The following is a 16,649-nucleotide window of genomic DNA, read 5'->3' as shown; positions in this document are numbered from 1 at the left end:
CTGGTAATGAATCACATCCCAGGTTTTTGTGAAAAATCTATGTAATTGCTTAAAATCTATACTTGATTTAGCCAGTATTGACAACCAGTTCTAAAATGCTGAGTGTCTGCGACAAGATGCTATTGGTTGCAAGTGATAGAAATTGGACATGAATGAGGTTGATATAGGTTTGTTCAGGGAACTGACATCAAGTATAAGTAGGACTCAGTCAACGTTGCTCCCCCCTCCTTTCATCTGCTGGTCTCTGCATATTAGGTTTTCAATCTTTTCTATTGTAAATGTGTGTTCTTCACACAGCAGGGCCATGGTTTCATGTTTCCATCTGTTTAGGGACAATTTCTCCATTTCTAGCTTGATTTTGAAAAATCTGGACAAAACATCTGATTGGGTTTAGCTAATTGGAGCCATAAGTATGATGAGGGAAGAAAGAATGTGCTGTGATCCTATCACATGGGGATAGCACCTTCCCCTGAAAGCAGGGGTTTGAGTGTATTATGAACAGTAGTGGAAGGGAATGGGGTTGTAGGACAGGTCTGGAAATTATGTCAAATAGTCAGACATCCCAATGTGAGCATACTTCATGGGAGCCAGAAGGCAGTTAATAATCTTTCCTTGTATTTTTCATAGTATAGGATAATTGTTAGATCTATCCTAAAGACATTTAGGCTACAACAAATCTTTAAAATTTTTACTCTAAATTCATTTTTTTAGTTCATTACATTGGACTTCACGTTTCTCAAACATACATCCTACAATATCTTATTAGTCTGTTGAAATCCTATCCCAGAAATTCTGCCGACTTCAAAAGGATTCATAAGTATTACTAACATTTTAATAATATGTGTATTGCCAAGAATAAGACCCTGGAAGGGAGAAAGGAAAATGCTATGTTACTTACCTTTATAATTTCACATATAAAATATGCACAAAAGTGTCCTTTAAATGGGACAGGAGTAAAACACAGCCTCCTGTGTGGCATGTAGTAAAATTTCAGTGTCTGTATATTCTTATTTTCTGCACTCTTGCCTCTGATGAAGACTACGGCATTTATGATCCAGTTAGCATGCAAAGCTGTAGTCACCAGGACACGTGGTTCACTCTGGTTTTTACACTGTGCAATTATTACAGAAGGGAAATGGGGATTCCTAGGCTCTGAAAACTCAGAAGTATTTTTATCTTCATGAAAAGCTTTATCACATTTTCTCATCCCAGATCTCCTCCCATCTTGAACACTTGCTCTCCTAACTGGAAAATCTACAGTTTATTTCAAAACTTATTTTCTAAAGGTGTAATATTTATAAAAGTGCATACAGGTTAGATGAATATTAGTCAAAATTTTAAGGCAAGACTACATGGTATATGCTACATTTTGGTGAAAATTAAGCTGTTTGATGATGAGTTTTCATATTCCAACATTGCAAGAAACATTTGGCTGATGAGAGGCTCTCTATCTTAAAACCAATTATGATTCTACTTTACAACCAGCTTTTACTATCATCTTTGAACTCTGAGAATGAAGCATTTAAATTTCAATTAAAAATCAAGAATTTTCTGTCTCCAATGAAATATTTCGCTCAGAGAGAATTCATTAAGTAGCCACTGTAAGTGGAACTCTGCACCAATAGAATAAGATTGAATACAGAATAACTCTATTATGCTCCCACCATTATCATAGTGAGACCAATGGCAGGTTTAGACTATTGTAGCAAATGTCTCCACAGAAAAGACAGCTGAACTGCAATTTTTAGCAATATAATTTTAGATTTTATTAATTTTGTGATGAAACTGAGAAATAAAGGAAGTGGCTTTTCTGAAGTGACATATAAGGTTTACCTAGTTGAATCACAGCCTTTGAGTTTGTAGTCTTTCCCATAACCTATACTGTATGTCACTGGAAGGATCGTATTTCATATTAGGGAAGTCTTAAAAATAACCCTCTTTCCCTCTTCTTTTTTGCACTGTGAGGTAGTGTGGCTTGTTGGTTGAAAGCAGATGCAGTCAAAGATTTATTTTTGATCTTGGAATTCAGCGATGAGTTATATTTTCCTTTTGTTGTGCTCAATAGTACATTTAGAATATGTATTACATGTTGTGAAAATACTTATAAATTTTTGGGAAAAATTCCCAGGCCTATTTACACAAACATAAAACAAACTACCTTGATCATTAAAGAAAAAAAAAAAGAAAACAAAACAAAATAAAAACTAAAATGGATAATTCTGGAAGGATAATCAACTGTTGATTATACTTAAACATTAAAGTCACTTCTGGGCTTGGAATGAGTTTAGATTTTCTTTCTTTTTGGTGTGCATTTTGAACTGTTAACCCAATTCATTCATGTACATTAGGAGAGGAAAAATGGCAGTTGAAATAAAATTACAATTATAGAGTATCAATTGGTTGAAAACAACTAGATTGCAAATTTCTTCAAGGCAAGGGATAGGTAATACATACTTTTAACTTCTGTCAGAACCATTAGCATAGTGTCTTGCTTGTGATGGATATTCAGATAGTGTTGTAAATGAATGCATAAACACATGAATGTATAAAAGCAACATGCTAATAAAGGAAACAAAGGTATTTTGGATATCGACTTGCTTAAAAATAAGAGCTCATGCTGAATGGATAAAGAAAATCCATTACCTGCATACAATGGAGTATTATTTAGCTATAAAAAAAGAAAATCTTGCCATTTGCAGCACCATAGATGAACCTGGAAGACATTATCTAAGTGAAATAAGCCCGTTACAAAAGGGCAAATAGCACATGATTCCACATATATGAAGTATCTAAACAAGTCAAACTAATAGAATTAGAGAGTAGAATGACAGTTGCTAGGGGCTGGAGCAGTGGGGAAATGGGAAATTACTGTTCAGTGGGTATAAAGTTTCAATTAAGCAAGGTGGTTAAGTTCTGGAAATATACTGTGCAACACAGTGCCTATTGTTAACAAGATCGTATTGAGCACGTCAAAATTTATTCAGGTAGTTGATATGTTAAGTGTTTTCACTTCAACAGAAACAAAAAAAAAAATGAGAGCACAATATAGACACTTCAATGGACCCAAGCTCATATTTGGTTGGAAAACAGCTTAATGAACACTCGGAACTAAAGCTACTGGAGTTCTGTAGGTAATGATTACCCCAAAAATCAAACCCTCAGTCACAACTGACTCTACATTCCTCATGTGGATCCGTTTTCCAAATTGGTGTTCATGGAGAACTTTCCTCCATGATATTAAGAAGTAAGAAATTCAGAAACACTTTCATGCTAAGTTTGAAAACTCTGAGTTAAATGAAAATAAACACAAATGTGTAGTTGTCTTTATTGCAGACTTCTTAGAGCCTCTCATATATGAGATACTTTTTTCAAACTTATTTATACATAGATTTCTTTTTTGTTTGTGATGTTTGTTGCAGAATTGTTATTTGCCATGCATATATTAATATCTCTTAAAATTAGGTACATGTAGAACCCAAACCCTGAGAAACACTGGCCTAGAGAATTAGAGCTAAATTTAGTCCTTTGGAAAATCCATTCACCTTTGCAAATAGTAGCAGGATTAATTTATCTATTTGATACATGCAATAGCATATCTATTGGAAGAAGATGCACTTAGTATGATGGGGAAGAGGAGGAGGATGATAGTTAAAATTAATTGAAGGGTTGTCATGTGGTCAGCATTTGGTACTATTTATTCCTAATGAATCATAAAAAGAGTTGCAGATTGAGAAACTATATAACAGAAATTTACTTCCTCATCCAAGGTCATCGAGCTAGGGTTAAGCTAAATCTTATTTCATATCTCCTTAGAAGTAGAACCTTGCAGCCAGCACAAAACATGGTAGAATTAGTGCTGGATGACAACTCTCTTACTTTTTCTACCCACTCAGTTGTATATATTTATAATGAATATATTTTTTATTCCAGTTAGTTAACTTATGGTGTTATATCAGTTTCAGGTGTACAACATAGTAATTCAGCACTTCCATACATCACCCAGTGCTCATCACAAATACCCTCCTTAATCCCCATCACTTATTTCACTCCCTGCTTCCATCTGGTAGCCATAAGTTTCTTCTCAATAGTTAAGAGTCTCTTTCTTGATTTGTCTCTCTTTTTCCCCCTTTGCTTATTTGTTTTGTTTCTTTAATTCCACATGAGTGAAATCATGTGTCATTTGTCTTTCTCTGACTTATTTCCTATAGAATTATACCTCTCTGGCTCCATCCATGTCACTGCCAATGGCAAAATTTCATTCTTCTTAATGGCTGAATGATATTCCATTGTGTATGCCACATCTTCTTTATCTTACCCGTTGATGGACAATTGGGCTGTATCCATATTTTGGCTATTGTAAATAATTCTGCTATAAACATAAGGGTAAATGCCAACTCGTGCAATTACTGGATCATAGAGTAGTTCTATGTGTAACTTTTTGAGGAACCTCCATAAGGTTTTCCACATAGGCTGCACCACTGTGCATTCCCACCAACAGTGCATGAGGGTTCCTTTCATTCCACATCATTTTCAATGCTTGTTGTTTCTTGTGTTGTTGATTTTAGCCATTTTGACAACAATGAGGTGATAGCTTATTGTGATTTTGATTTGTATTTCCCTGATGATAAGTGATGATGGACATCTTTTCATGTGTCGGTTGGCCATCTGTACGTCTTTTTTTGAGAAATGTCTGTTCATGTCTTCTGCCCATTTTTAATTGGATTACTTGTTTTGGGGGGTTGAGTTGTATAAGTTCTTTTTTGTTAATGTTTATTTATTTATTTTTGAGGGAGGGAGGGAGGGAGAGGGAGAGAGAGAAAGACAGAGACAGAGAGAGAGAGTGTGTGATTGGGGGTGGGGAGACAGAAAGAGAGAGAGACAGAGAATCTAAAGCATCTCCAGGCTCTGAGCTGTGAACAGAGACTGACACAGGGCTCAAACCCATGAGCCGTGAGACCGTGACCTGAGCCAAAGCCAAAAGCTCAACCAAGCTACTCAGGCACCTCTGTATAACTTTTTTTTTTTAATTTTTTTTAAAGTTTATTTATTTTTGAGAGAGAGACAGACAGACTGCAAGTGGGGGAGGTTCGGAGAGAGGGAGACACAGATTCCGAAGCCGGCTCTAGGCTCTGAGCTGTCAGCACAAAGCCTGACATGGGCCTCAAACTTACAGACCACAAGATCATGACCTGAGCCAAAGTCAGATGCTTAACCAATTGAACGACCCAGACAACCCCCGTTTAACTTCTTTATAGATTTTGAATACTAACCCTTTATCAGACATGTCATTTGCAAATACCTTCTCCAATTCTGTAGGATGCCTTTTAATTTTGTTGATTGTTTCCTTTTCCGTGCAGAAGCTTTTTATCTTAATGAAGTCCCTGTAATGCATTTTTGCTTTTGTTTCCCTTGCCTCTGGAGACATGTCTAGTAAGTTGGTATGGCTGATATCAAAGAGGTTGCTGCCTGTGTTCTCCTCTAGAATTTTGATGTTTTCCTGTCTCACATTTAGGTCTTTGATCAATTTTAAATTTATTTTTGTGTATGGTGTAAGAAAGTGGTCTAGTTTCATTCTGCATGTTGATGTCCAGTTTTACCAACACCATTTGTTGAAAAGACTGTCTTTTTTCCATCAGATATTCTTTCCTGCTTTGTTGAAGATTAGTTGACCAAATAGTTATGGGACCATTTCTGGGTTTTCTAGTTCATTACCTTGATCTGTGTGTCTATTTTTGTGCCAGTACCATACCTTTTTGATTACTACAGCTTTGTAATATACCTTAAAGTTTAGACTTATGATACCTCTAGCTTTTCTTTTCTTTTTCAAGGTTGCTTTGGCTTTTGGCGGTCATTTCTGGTTCCATACAAATTTTAGGATTGCTTGTTCTAGCTTTCTGAAAATGCTGTTGGTAGTTTGATAGGGATTGCATTAAATGTAGAGATTGCTTTGGGTAGCAGAGACATTTTAACAATATTTTTTCTTCCAACCCATGAGCATGGAATGTCTTTCCATATCTTTGTGTCATCTGCAATTTCTTTCATTGCTTTCAGAGTATACGTCTTTAATCTCTTTGGTTAGGTTTATTCCTAGCTGTCTGGTGCAATTGTAAATGGGATTGTTTCCTTAATTTCTCTTTCTGCTACTTTGTTATTAGTGTATAGAAATGCAACAGATTTCTGTATGTTGATTTTGTATCCTGCAACTTACTGAATTCATTTATCTGGTCTAGCAATTTTTTTTTGGTGGAGTCTTTCAGGTTTTCTGTATGTAGTATCATGTCATCTGCAAATAATGAATGTTGTACTTTCTACTTACTCTTTTGGATGCCTTTTATTTCCTTTTGTTGTTTGATTGCTGTGGCTAGGAGTTCCAGTACTGTGTTGAAAAAGAAATGCTGAGAGTAGACGTTCTTGTCTTGTTCCTGACCTTAGAGGAAAATTTCTCAGTTTTTCTCCATTAAGGATGATGTTAGCCATGGATTTTTCATACATGGCCTTTATTACATTATTCAGGGTTTTTATCATGCCTGGGTGTTGTACTTTGTCAAATACTTTCTCTATGTCTATTAAAAAGATTATATCATTCTTCTCCTTTCTCTTATTGATGTGATGTATCACACTGATTGATTTTCAAATATTGAACTATGCTTGCAACCGAGGAATAAATCCCATTTGATTGTGGATAATGTTTTTTTTTAATGCATTGTTGAATTCGGTTTGTTAGTATTTTGTTGAGGATTTTTGAATCTATGTTCAGCAGGGATATTGGCGTGTAGTTCTCTTTTTTAATGGTGTCTTTATCTGGTTTTGGTATCAGAGTAATGCTGGCCTCATAGAATGAGTTTGAGAGTTTCCTTCTTTTTCTATTTTTTGGAATAGTTTGAGAAGGATAGGTATTAACTCTTCTTTATATGTTTGGTAGAATTCTTCTGTGAGGCCATCTGGTTCTGGACTTTTGTTTGGGACTTTTTTGATTACTAATTCAATTTCTTTGCTCATTATCAGTCTGTTCAAATTATCTCTTGCTTCCTGTTTCAGTTTTGATAGGTTATATGTTTCTAAGAATTGATCCATTTCTTCTTGGTTGTTCAATTCATTTGGAAAACTATTGCATGTAGTTTTTCTTATTATTCTCTAACAATTGTTTGTGTTCTGTGGTGTTGGTGGTTATTTGTTCTGTTTCATTAGTAATTTTATTTAGATCCTCTTTTTTATGAACCTTGCTAGGGGTTTATCAATTTTGTTCATCTTTCAAAGAACTAGCTTCTGGTTTCATTAATTTGTTCTGTTGTTGGGGTTTTGCATGTATGTGTGTGTGTTTAGTTTTTATATCACCTATTTCTGATCTAATTTTTATTATTTCCTTCCTTTTTGTTTAGTGTTCTTTTTCTAGATCCTTTACATGTAAAGTTAGGTTCTTTATTTTTTATTAATATTTAAAAATTTTTTTTAAATGTTTATTCATTTTTGAGAGGAGAGAGACAGAGTATGAGCAGGGGAGGGGCTGAGAAATGGAGAGACATAGAATCGGAAACAGGCTCCAGGCTCTGAGCTGTCAGCACAGAGCCCAACACAGGGCTCGAACCCACAAGCCATGAGATCATGACCTGAGCCGAAGTTGGATGCTCAACCAACTGAGCCTCCCAGGTGCCCCAGGTTCTTTATTTGAGATTGCTTTTTGAGGTAAGCCTGTATTGCTAAAAATTTGCCTTAGAGCTGCTTTGCTATATCCCAGAGGTTTTAGACTTTTGTGTTTTCATTTTCATTTGTTTCCTTTTTTTTTTTTTTAATTTCTTCTTTTATTTCTGGAGTGACCCGTTTATTATTTAGCAGCATGTTATTAACCTCCATGTATTTGTGGCCTTTCCAGATTTTTTCTTTTGGTTGACTTCTAGTTTCATACTGTTGTGGTCAGAAAAGATGAATGGTATGACTTCGATCTTTTTAAATTTGTTGAGGCTTGTTTTGTGGACTAATATGTGGTGTATTCTGGAGAATATTCCATGTGGATTTGAAAAGAATGTATATTCTGTTTTAGGATGGAATGCTCTGAATATATCTGTTAGATCCACCTGGTCCAGTGTATCACTCAAACCCACTGTTTCCTTGGTGATTTTCTGTTTAGATGATATGCCCATTGATCTAAATGGGGGTGTTAAAGTCCCCTACTATTATTGCATTATTATCTATTAGTTCTTTCATGTTTATTGTTGAGTGTTTTCTTTATTTGGGTGTGCTCACATTTGGTGCATAAATATTTATTCTTAAAACTCCAGTCTTTAAGTCCTGCTGGTTTCAAGAGCTCACAAAATTTGGCCCCTCTTGCTTTCCAAGCCAACTGTTATGGGGGTTTGTCTTACCCATGTGCTGCCCTGTGTGCTTGTCTGTCTCTCGCCCTTCTCCATGACTGCAGTCCTCTTCCCGCTGCAGTGGCACCTCTCTGCGTCTCTCCAAAACTGGGTCTCTGCACTTCCTACCTTCTTTGATGTGATCTCTCCTCTACCTTTAGTTGTAGGGTTTGTTCTGCCAGTCCTCAGGTCATTTGCTGGAGTATTTAGGATGATTTGATAGTTATATAGTTGTATTCCTGCAATAAGATGAGCCTACTCTGCCCCCATCTTCTACATCTAATTATAATCAATATTTTTGAATATAGACAAGTAGAGGGAAGTACTAAATTATCACCCATATATTAACCTCCAAGACTTAATAATTTTCCATATATGTATATGGATCTGTGTGTACATGTATTACATGTGTGTATATTTACTGAAGTATTTTCAGGTAAATTAAAGAATTAATAACATTTTACTTCTAAATTCACCACTATGCATGTCTACAAATGAAGACATTTTCTTATATAACTTAAATGAATTTATACCTAAGAAATCATATTTTCATAATTATCTCAAAAATGACTACTTCACCTTGATTATTTCAACTAGTATGCAGTCAATGATGACACCTAGCATTTTATTGGTATATCTCTTAAAATTTCAATTTAGCACACTCCCTGCCACCTTCTCCACCCTCCTATCCCCTGAAAAGACTTCTTGAAAACATTGGGCCTATTATCTTTCAGAAATGTCCCACTTTCTGGGTTTGTGTGATTATTTCCTTGTTTTCTTATTACTTGTTTTTGTTTTTCCTGTAAATGTAAGTTAGACCTACAGATTGTATAAAATTTAATTAAAACCTTTTTGTTAGAATTGCCTGAGGATGCTTGGGTGGTTCAGTAGGCTAAGCATCCAACTTTGGCTCAGGTCATGATCTCACGGTCTGTGGGTTTGAACCCTCATTGGACTCTGTGCTGACAGCTCAGGGCCTGGTGCGCAGGCCCTGATTCTGATTCTGTGTCTCCCTCTCTCTCTGCTCCTCCCCTGCTTATGCTCTGTTTTTATCTGTCTCTCAAAAATAAACATTAAAAAAAATTAAAAAAGAATTGTTTGTATGCAATACCATTAATTTCATAATGAATTATATGTCGAGGCATATAACACATGTTTTTCTCACTTATAGTGGTTATAAGATTGAGGCCTGCATTCAGGTGGTAAAGGCTAGGTCCTTCTATTATAAACTTACATTTCCTGGGATGCCTGGGTGGCTCAGTCAGTTAAGCGTCCGACTTCATCTCAGGTCATGATCTAGTCGTTCATAAATTTGAGCCCCAGGTCGGGCTCTGTGCTGACAGCTCAGAACTTGGAACCTGGAACCGGCTGCAGATTCTGTGTGTGTCTCTCTGCCCCTCCCCTGCTCACAGTCTGTCTCTCTCTCTCAAAAAACAAAAGTAAATAACCAAACAAATAAATAAATAAACTCACATTTCCCACTTTATGACCGGAAAGATGACGGATTGATATTTTGCATCTTGTGAATGTGTGATTTTCCAATAACTTCTTATTTAATTGCTTAAACACTTATTATTGCTCCTTTCTTGAATTGATTATATTTTAGGCATTGATTTTTTAATGCTTTACACATTTATCAACTATAATTCATCTGTGAAGGTCTCTTCGATCAAACTAGGGCTGTTTGATCACCCTGAATTCTAGTATCTATTATAAAGGCAAGATAAACAATGATTTTCATTTAAGCATAACTTTTTAGAGAAATGGTAATAAATGAGGATTTTTATGTGTTTCTTTTGGTTTTGGTTCTTTTTATTAATGTTTATTTGTTTATTTTGGTGGGGGGAGGAGAGAGAGAGAGAGTCCCATGTAGGCTCCTCATTGTCAGTGCAGAGCCGATGTAGGGCTCGATCTCACAAACCTTGAGATCATGACCTTAGCCGAAATCAAGAGTCAATTGCCTAAATGACAGAGCCACTCAGGCACCCAGGTTTTGGTTCTTTTTAAGTACAAATGTAGTATAAAGGATTTTAATGTACTAATATGTTAAAATAAGTTAGTGTTCTTTTTAATACTCGTTTGTCTCCTTTGAATTATCTCCTTCCATTTATCAACTCTATTCTTTTACTACAACCCAATTAGTCTCTGAAAGTGTTCTTGCTTTCAGGCAAAAGATGTCCCAGGTACATCTAAGTCCTCTTACCTTCTTCATACCTGGAATCAACAATTTCTCCAAAGAGCTCAATTTACATCAAAAGGGTTGGTGCTTAGAGACCAAAATCTGGTGTTGGAATGGCATTGCTTTTAGGTTCTTTTAACAGTGGACAAAACTAAAAAATGCTTCTAATATATGTACATTTACATGTGCATAATATATTTATGCATCTTTAAAAACAGTTATATTAGTTTGAATTTTTATTCAACTACTTGGATTTTACACTTGTGTCTCTGTCACCTTTTCTATTGTTTTGAAAATCTGTGATTTCTAATTACATTAACATAATTGTTTATTTACATTTTCCTTCAATGTCTGTAAAACATCTTTAGCTTACAGCTACATGTACTGAATGAATTTTATCTTTTTTGCAGCTCAGGTTGTTCTTAGTGTAGATCTCACTCTGTATGTTCAGTTCAAGAAATACATTCTACAGGCATCCAAAATGATTACTTCTCTCTGTTATGATATTTTTGTTTACTATTTTTTTAATATACAAAATGCATGGTTAGGGTTAAAACTATATATGTGAAATGGTACTCTAAGGCAATTCTCATTGTCTTCTCTATTCCCATTTTACCAATTCTCCCACCTCTATAGGGAACCATTTTATTAGTTTTTGATTTATCTTTTCACTGATTCTTTTTCCCAGCAATATCCTATATGCATACATATTTTCTCTCTTTTCTTACACAAAATGCAGCCTAATAAATCAGTGAAAAATGTAAGTGAAAAAGAAGGTTATCTCTGCATCTTGGAATTCACTTCATGTCAGTACAGAGAGTGCTTCCTCCCTCTTCTTACAGCTGCATGATATTCTGATGTGTGCTTCTATCATCATTTACTCAACCAGCTCCCTCTTGATGAACATTTGCATTATTTGCAATCATTTGCTATTAAAAATAATGCCACAAAAGTAACCTGACACATAATTGAATTCCTACTTTTTTCAGGTATACTCTGGTCAAAAGGTTAATGCATATTTAATTCTGTTAGCTCTTGTCAAGTTTCCTTTTATAGGGAACCATCATACTCATATCAGCTGTGTCTGAGAGTGTCTATTTCCTTGTTTCAGTTTATGCTGCATAAAATATTACTACAAAGCCTATTTGCTTGACAACCACCATTTAATTGACTTAGTTCATAATTTTTCAGGTAGGTGATTTAGGCTAGGTGCAAGTGAATAGTTCTTGTGTCAGCTTGGCTCCATCATGGATCTGTGGTCACCTACAGATCAGCTTTTGAAATTGGTTGGCTATAGTTGAGACAGAAGGGAGGTGACCAAGTTAAGTGTCTCTCATTCAGAAAAGTAGCCCAGGCATGTTCACATGGTGACTGAGCAGAGTTCAAGGAGAACAGAAGGAATCACACAAGGCTTCTTGAGGGCTAGGCTAGACCTCACATAACATTACTTCTCTTGAATTCTATTTGTCAAGCTCAGTCACAAGAATGCCCACATGAGGGGAATGGACTCCATATCTTAATCAGAAGAGTTGCAAAATCACATTGCAAAGAGGTCTGGTTGTAGGGGAAGTAATAATTGGGGCCAATTTTACAAATGATCCATCACATGTCCTTGCCAATATAGCACATTGTTATGATTATGAATTTCTGCTAGTCTCTTTGGTTTAAAAATAGTACTTTAGTGGATTTTAATTTACATTTCTATTGTTAGGAATACAATGGAAATGTATGTCGGTAAACGTCTCTTCATGTCTCTTGGCCATTTTTTTCTGTCAGATTGTTTTTCTTGATTTTTACCTAAGGGCTTTTTATGTATTAAAGAGATTAGTTGCTTACCTATACTATAAATTTTAGTCCCCCTTCTCCAGTTTGTCATGTATTACTTCTAGTGTATTATTTTCCAAACAAAAGTTGAAAGGTATTTATATAGTTAACCATTTTTTCCTTTATGGCTCCTAAATTTTTGATTCATAGTTAAAAGATTTTCCTTACTCCTAGATTTTGGAAGGATTTACCTTGTTTCCTTCTAGTTTTATTCATTTTAGAACCATCTAATGTGCCCAAATTAACAGCTTGCTAAGTAGAGTTTCTTCTAACTCCATTCAATGCTGACATATTTCAAGCTCATTCTCTGAAGGCAGCTTTTTGTTGGAGAAGGTACAGGGTGCTCTTTCCTTCAGGCTGCTGAGAGAGAGACAGAAAGGCAGAGGAGGGAATAACAGAGGGACCCTGATCCAACACATGGATTTCTTTCCAGAAACTCACATGTAAGTTTTGTTTAAGATCTAGAACGTCAGTTCCCATAGAAAGAGTCTCAAACATGAGGGTTATGTCCTTTTACATCTCACCAGCTTTGATTTACCTCCATCATAGAATAAATCAACTGTGTTTAGAGTTCTTTATTGCCCATTCCTGTTACCATCTCTAGGCCTGATGAGGCAGGGGGGGGAAGTACCATTATCAGTGGTAAATGATAAGAGACTGGAGTTTAGAAGGTAGGCCACCTAAAGGAGTTGTGGTCATCAAGTGATATGTCCAGTGCTCTAACACAGTGCTCAAGCAGAGAACACAGTAGAAAAAAATATATCCCAGTTGCATCTTCTGATACTGTGTCATTTCCTCTAACTGGTCAAACTCCAGAGAGCAGAGGTCAAATGACCCCAGGTGATTTAATCCATAAAGGTCAGCACCCAGTGCATGGAGATAAGGAGGGAAGAGTGGACAATGATGAAAGGTTATAATGAAAGATTTACCCTATAGTTAGAGGCTCCAATAGTCCAGGCTGAGAATTTCAGGGCATCAGGATCTATATTATCATGAATGTTAGAATATTTCTTGGTTTGGATTGTCTCCCCAGTCTTCACCTCTAGACAAGGGAGAGCTTGAGGACATCTATATATCCTTCCCTTGGCTCAGGATGTAAAACATGAGAGGAACACAAAACATGTTGAAGAGTGAGGAACAACTGACAAAAAACCTATTTTCCTCTTCAGTGCTTCCCCTTTCTCATTTTGTTTTGCTTTGGTTTGGTTTGTTTGTTTGTTTTTGAAAGCAGTAAAGAACTCCGGGTCTGCAGTTACAGAGCTGTGTTCACCTCACCTATTGGCTCCTACTGAACAGCTTTGCAAGCTTTCACGAATTCTTAATGTCTATAAGCCATAGTTGCTTTATCTATGAAAGAGAAATAGTAAAAGTATTTCAGTCAGTTACTTGGAGGATTCTTTTTCTTTTCTTTTTATTTTTTAAAATTAATTTTGGAGGATTCTTTTGAGAATTAAAAGAGATAATTTGTATTAAGTTCCTGCTGTAAAATATTAGGTGCTCAAAAATATTAGGTGCAAGATAGATCCATGACCTAAATGTAAAAGCTAACAATAAGACTGCTAGAAGAAGAAAATACAAGGATAAATCTTCATGAACTTGGATTTGTCAACAGATTCTTATATATGTCATGAAAAGCACAAGGAACAAAAGAATTTCAGGATACCAGGATCTATGGCATTGTAAATGTGAGCATATTGCACAAACTATTCGTAAAATATATATTAAAAGAGTTATATTGGGATTTATCAAAATTAAAAACTTGTTCCAAGAAGGAACATTAACAGGAGAAATGAAAAGGCAACCTACAGAATGGCAAAGAGTATTTGAAAATCATATTTCTTATAAGGTTCTGGGATCCAGTGGAGAATGGAGAATGGAGAGTGGTGAATGAGCAAGTGCTCAGTATGTACACAATAATTTTGGGGTTGCTGAAAACGTTTTAGAACTAGGTAGAGGTTGTGGCTGCACAACCTGGTAAATGTACTAAATGCCACTGAATTGCTTCCTTTAAAGTGGTTAATTTTACATTGGGTGAATTTTACCTCAATTAGAAAATACAGAATAAAAACCAGGAGAAAAGAAGTAGGTGGTGATAGAGGTGAAAAAATATTGGCTATGATTTGATAATGGGCATATTAAGATTCATATAGTACTTTGTCTATTTCGTATGTGTTAAGATTTTTCCATAAAAATTAAATGAAAGAAAGTGCACATGTGCACATACACGCAGTGAAATATTTTTCAGCCAAAGAAAGGAACGAAATCTTGCCATTAGTGACAACATGAGTGGACCTAGTGGGTATTGTGCTAGGTGAAATAAGTCAAAGAACCATAAATACTGCGTGATTTCCGTTATGTGTGGAATCTAAAAAGCAAAACAGAAACAGACACACAGATACAGAAAGCAACTTGTTGATTAGCAGAAGTGAGAAGGGCTGGAGGGGGGAGGTGCAGACAAATAGGTGAAGGGGATTAGGAGGTACAAAATTCCAGTTATAAAATAAAAATGTCACGGGGGTCTAATGTGCAGCTTGAGTCATGTAGTCATTAATACTGTAATAACTTTGTATGGTGATGGATAGTAACTAGTCTTATTGTGTGTATCATTTTGTAATGTATAAAAGTATCAAAACATTAATATGTATACCTGAAACTAATATGATATGGTATTTCAACTAAACCTCAATGAAAAAAAAAATAAAGCAATATTTTTTTAAAAAGTTAGCCGCAACTTAATTTTGCATCTGATAGAGTTTTTACACAATTTAACCAACTCCTTGCACAACAGATTGCAGTTTCAGAGGTTTCCCTCTATTTTCTATCTTGGACTACATAGCTTCTATGGATTTTTGTAAAAGGTATTAACCACACCCACTCTCCAATTTTAACCCATCCATACCAAGTAGTTAGCTTGATAATTTTGATAATTATCAGCTCACTCTTGATAGCTGTATGATGCTCTTTTTTCCCTCATACTATCAAGATGAGGTTCCCCATCTGCGTTTTCAAGAACATATTGGCTGATATAAATGAGAAAGTGAAAAGTGGTTCAGGCATGGTTCAGGTGGTTCAGGTTTCAGGGGTGGCTTCATCCAGCAGCGCAACATAGTCATCAGGACTCTCCATCTCTCTGCAATGTCTCCATCTGCTTTGTTTTCTTGTGTGGATATTAAAGCAATTACATATCCCCTCTTGGCATAGGTGGTAGGGGAGTTCCCACCCACATCACAAGGCTCAGAGTGGAGGCAAGATGGCTCTTGAAGGAAAAGTGGTGTGCTAGCCCTCTATTCACAAAATAAAGGGACATGTTTGCTGGACAGGCAACGTTATGTTTGCTGGGAACAGCAATGATGGATCTTCATATGGACATAAAAGTAAAGTAGACCCAGATCGTATGCTTCTTGACCTCTGGATTAGAAAAGGTTAGAGTCAAGGGCAGGAAAGCCCTCTAAGTGGACAGCAAAGTGAAGAATGGAGTTAGGGCAAGAGTTGGGGTATCTGCTGGCAGCATTAGAATTGATGGAAGAGCTGAGAAGAAAGACAGGTAGTTTGGGCTGAAACTTGGTCTGGCCAACATGGGGAGAAGTGCCAGCACTGAAACTGAAGGCATAGAGCCCAGCAACAACTCAAAACGAGTGAAAGAAAGGAAGAAGCGACATCTATATTTAGGAACAGGTGGAGAGAGAGTCAAAGAAATATTCTTTTAGTGGATGTGATTATAATAACAAAATAATAACCATTTATTAAGCTTTTCCTATGTGCTAGGCACTGCTCTTGTATGTATTATCTCAACTATAAACTCCTATGAGGTAAGTAGTATGATCCCTATTTAATTTATGAAGAGACGGTGTCTCATTATGTTTAATCGCTTGCCCAAGGCTATGGTATCTGATTACTAAGCACATTCCCTTTGCCACTTTTGTTGCAGAATGGCTCCTTGGGACCAAGGAATGTGCTGTATTGACAGCATGTTGCTTAAGACTGAGTCTTGCCTTTACTAAACATGAGGGAGCATTTCAGAAGCTAGAACTGAAAACTATGTATAAGTGCTATCCTAAGAGCTTCCTGAACATTAGCTAATGTTATCTTTACAAGAACCCTATCCCCATATGACTGATGAAGAAACCATGAAAACTAGTTTCTCAGAGTCACACAGGGAATCCAAAAAATCTGATCCAAGAATCTGTGCTGGTCATCACTCTTGACCACACAATCATCAGAAACAAAACTATTGAGTAATTCTCATCCCAGTGAAATTTTGGGATCCTAATTTGTCTTTGCCTATAAGGAGATCTTTG

This window comes from Neofelis nebulosa, chromosome 1 (assembly GCF_028018385.1).
Source record: "Neofelis nebulosa isolate mNeoNeb1 chromosome 1, mNeoNeb1.pri, whole genome shotgun sequence".
In the NCBI taxonomy this organism is placed as follows: Eukaryota; Metazoa; Chordata; class Mammalia; order Carnivora; family Felidae; genus Neofelis; species Neofelis nebulosa.
Note: the sequence above shows the minus strand (reverse complement) of the source record.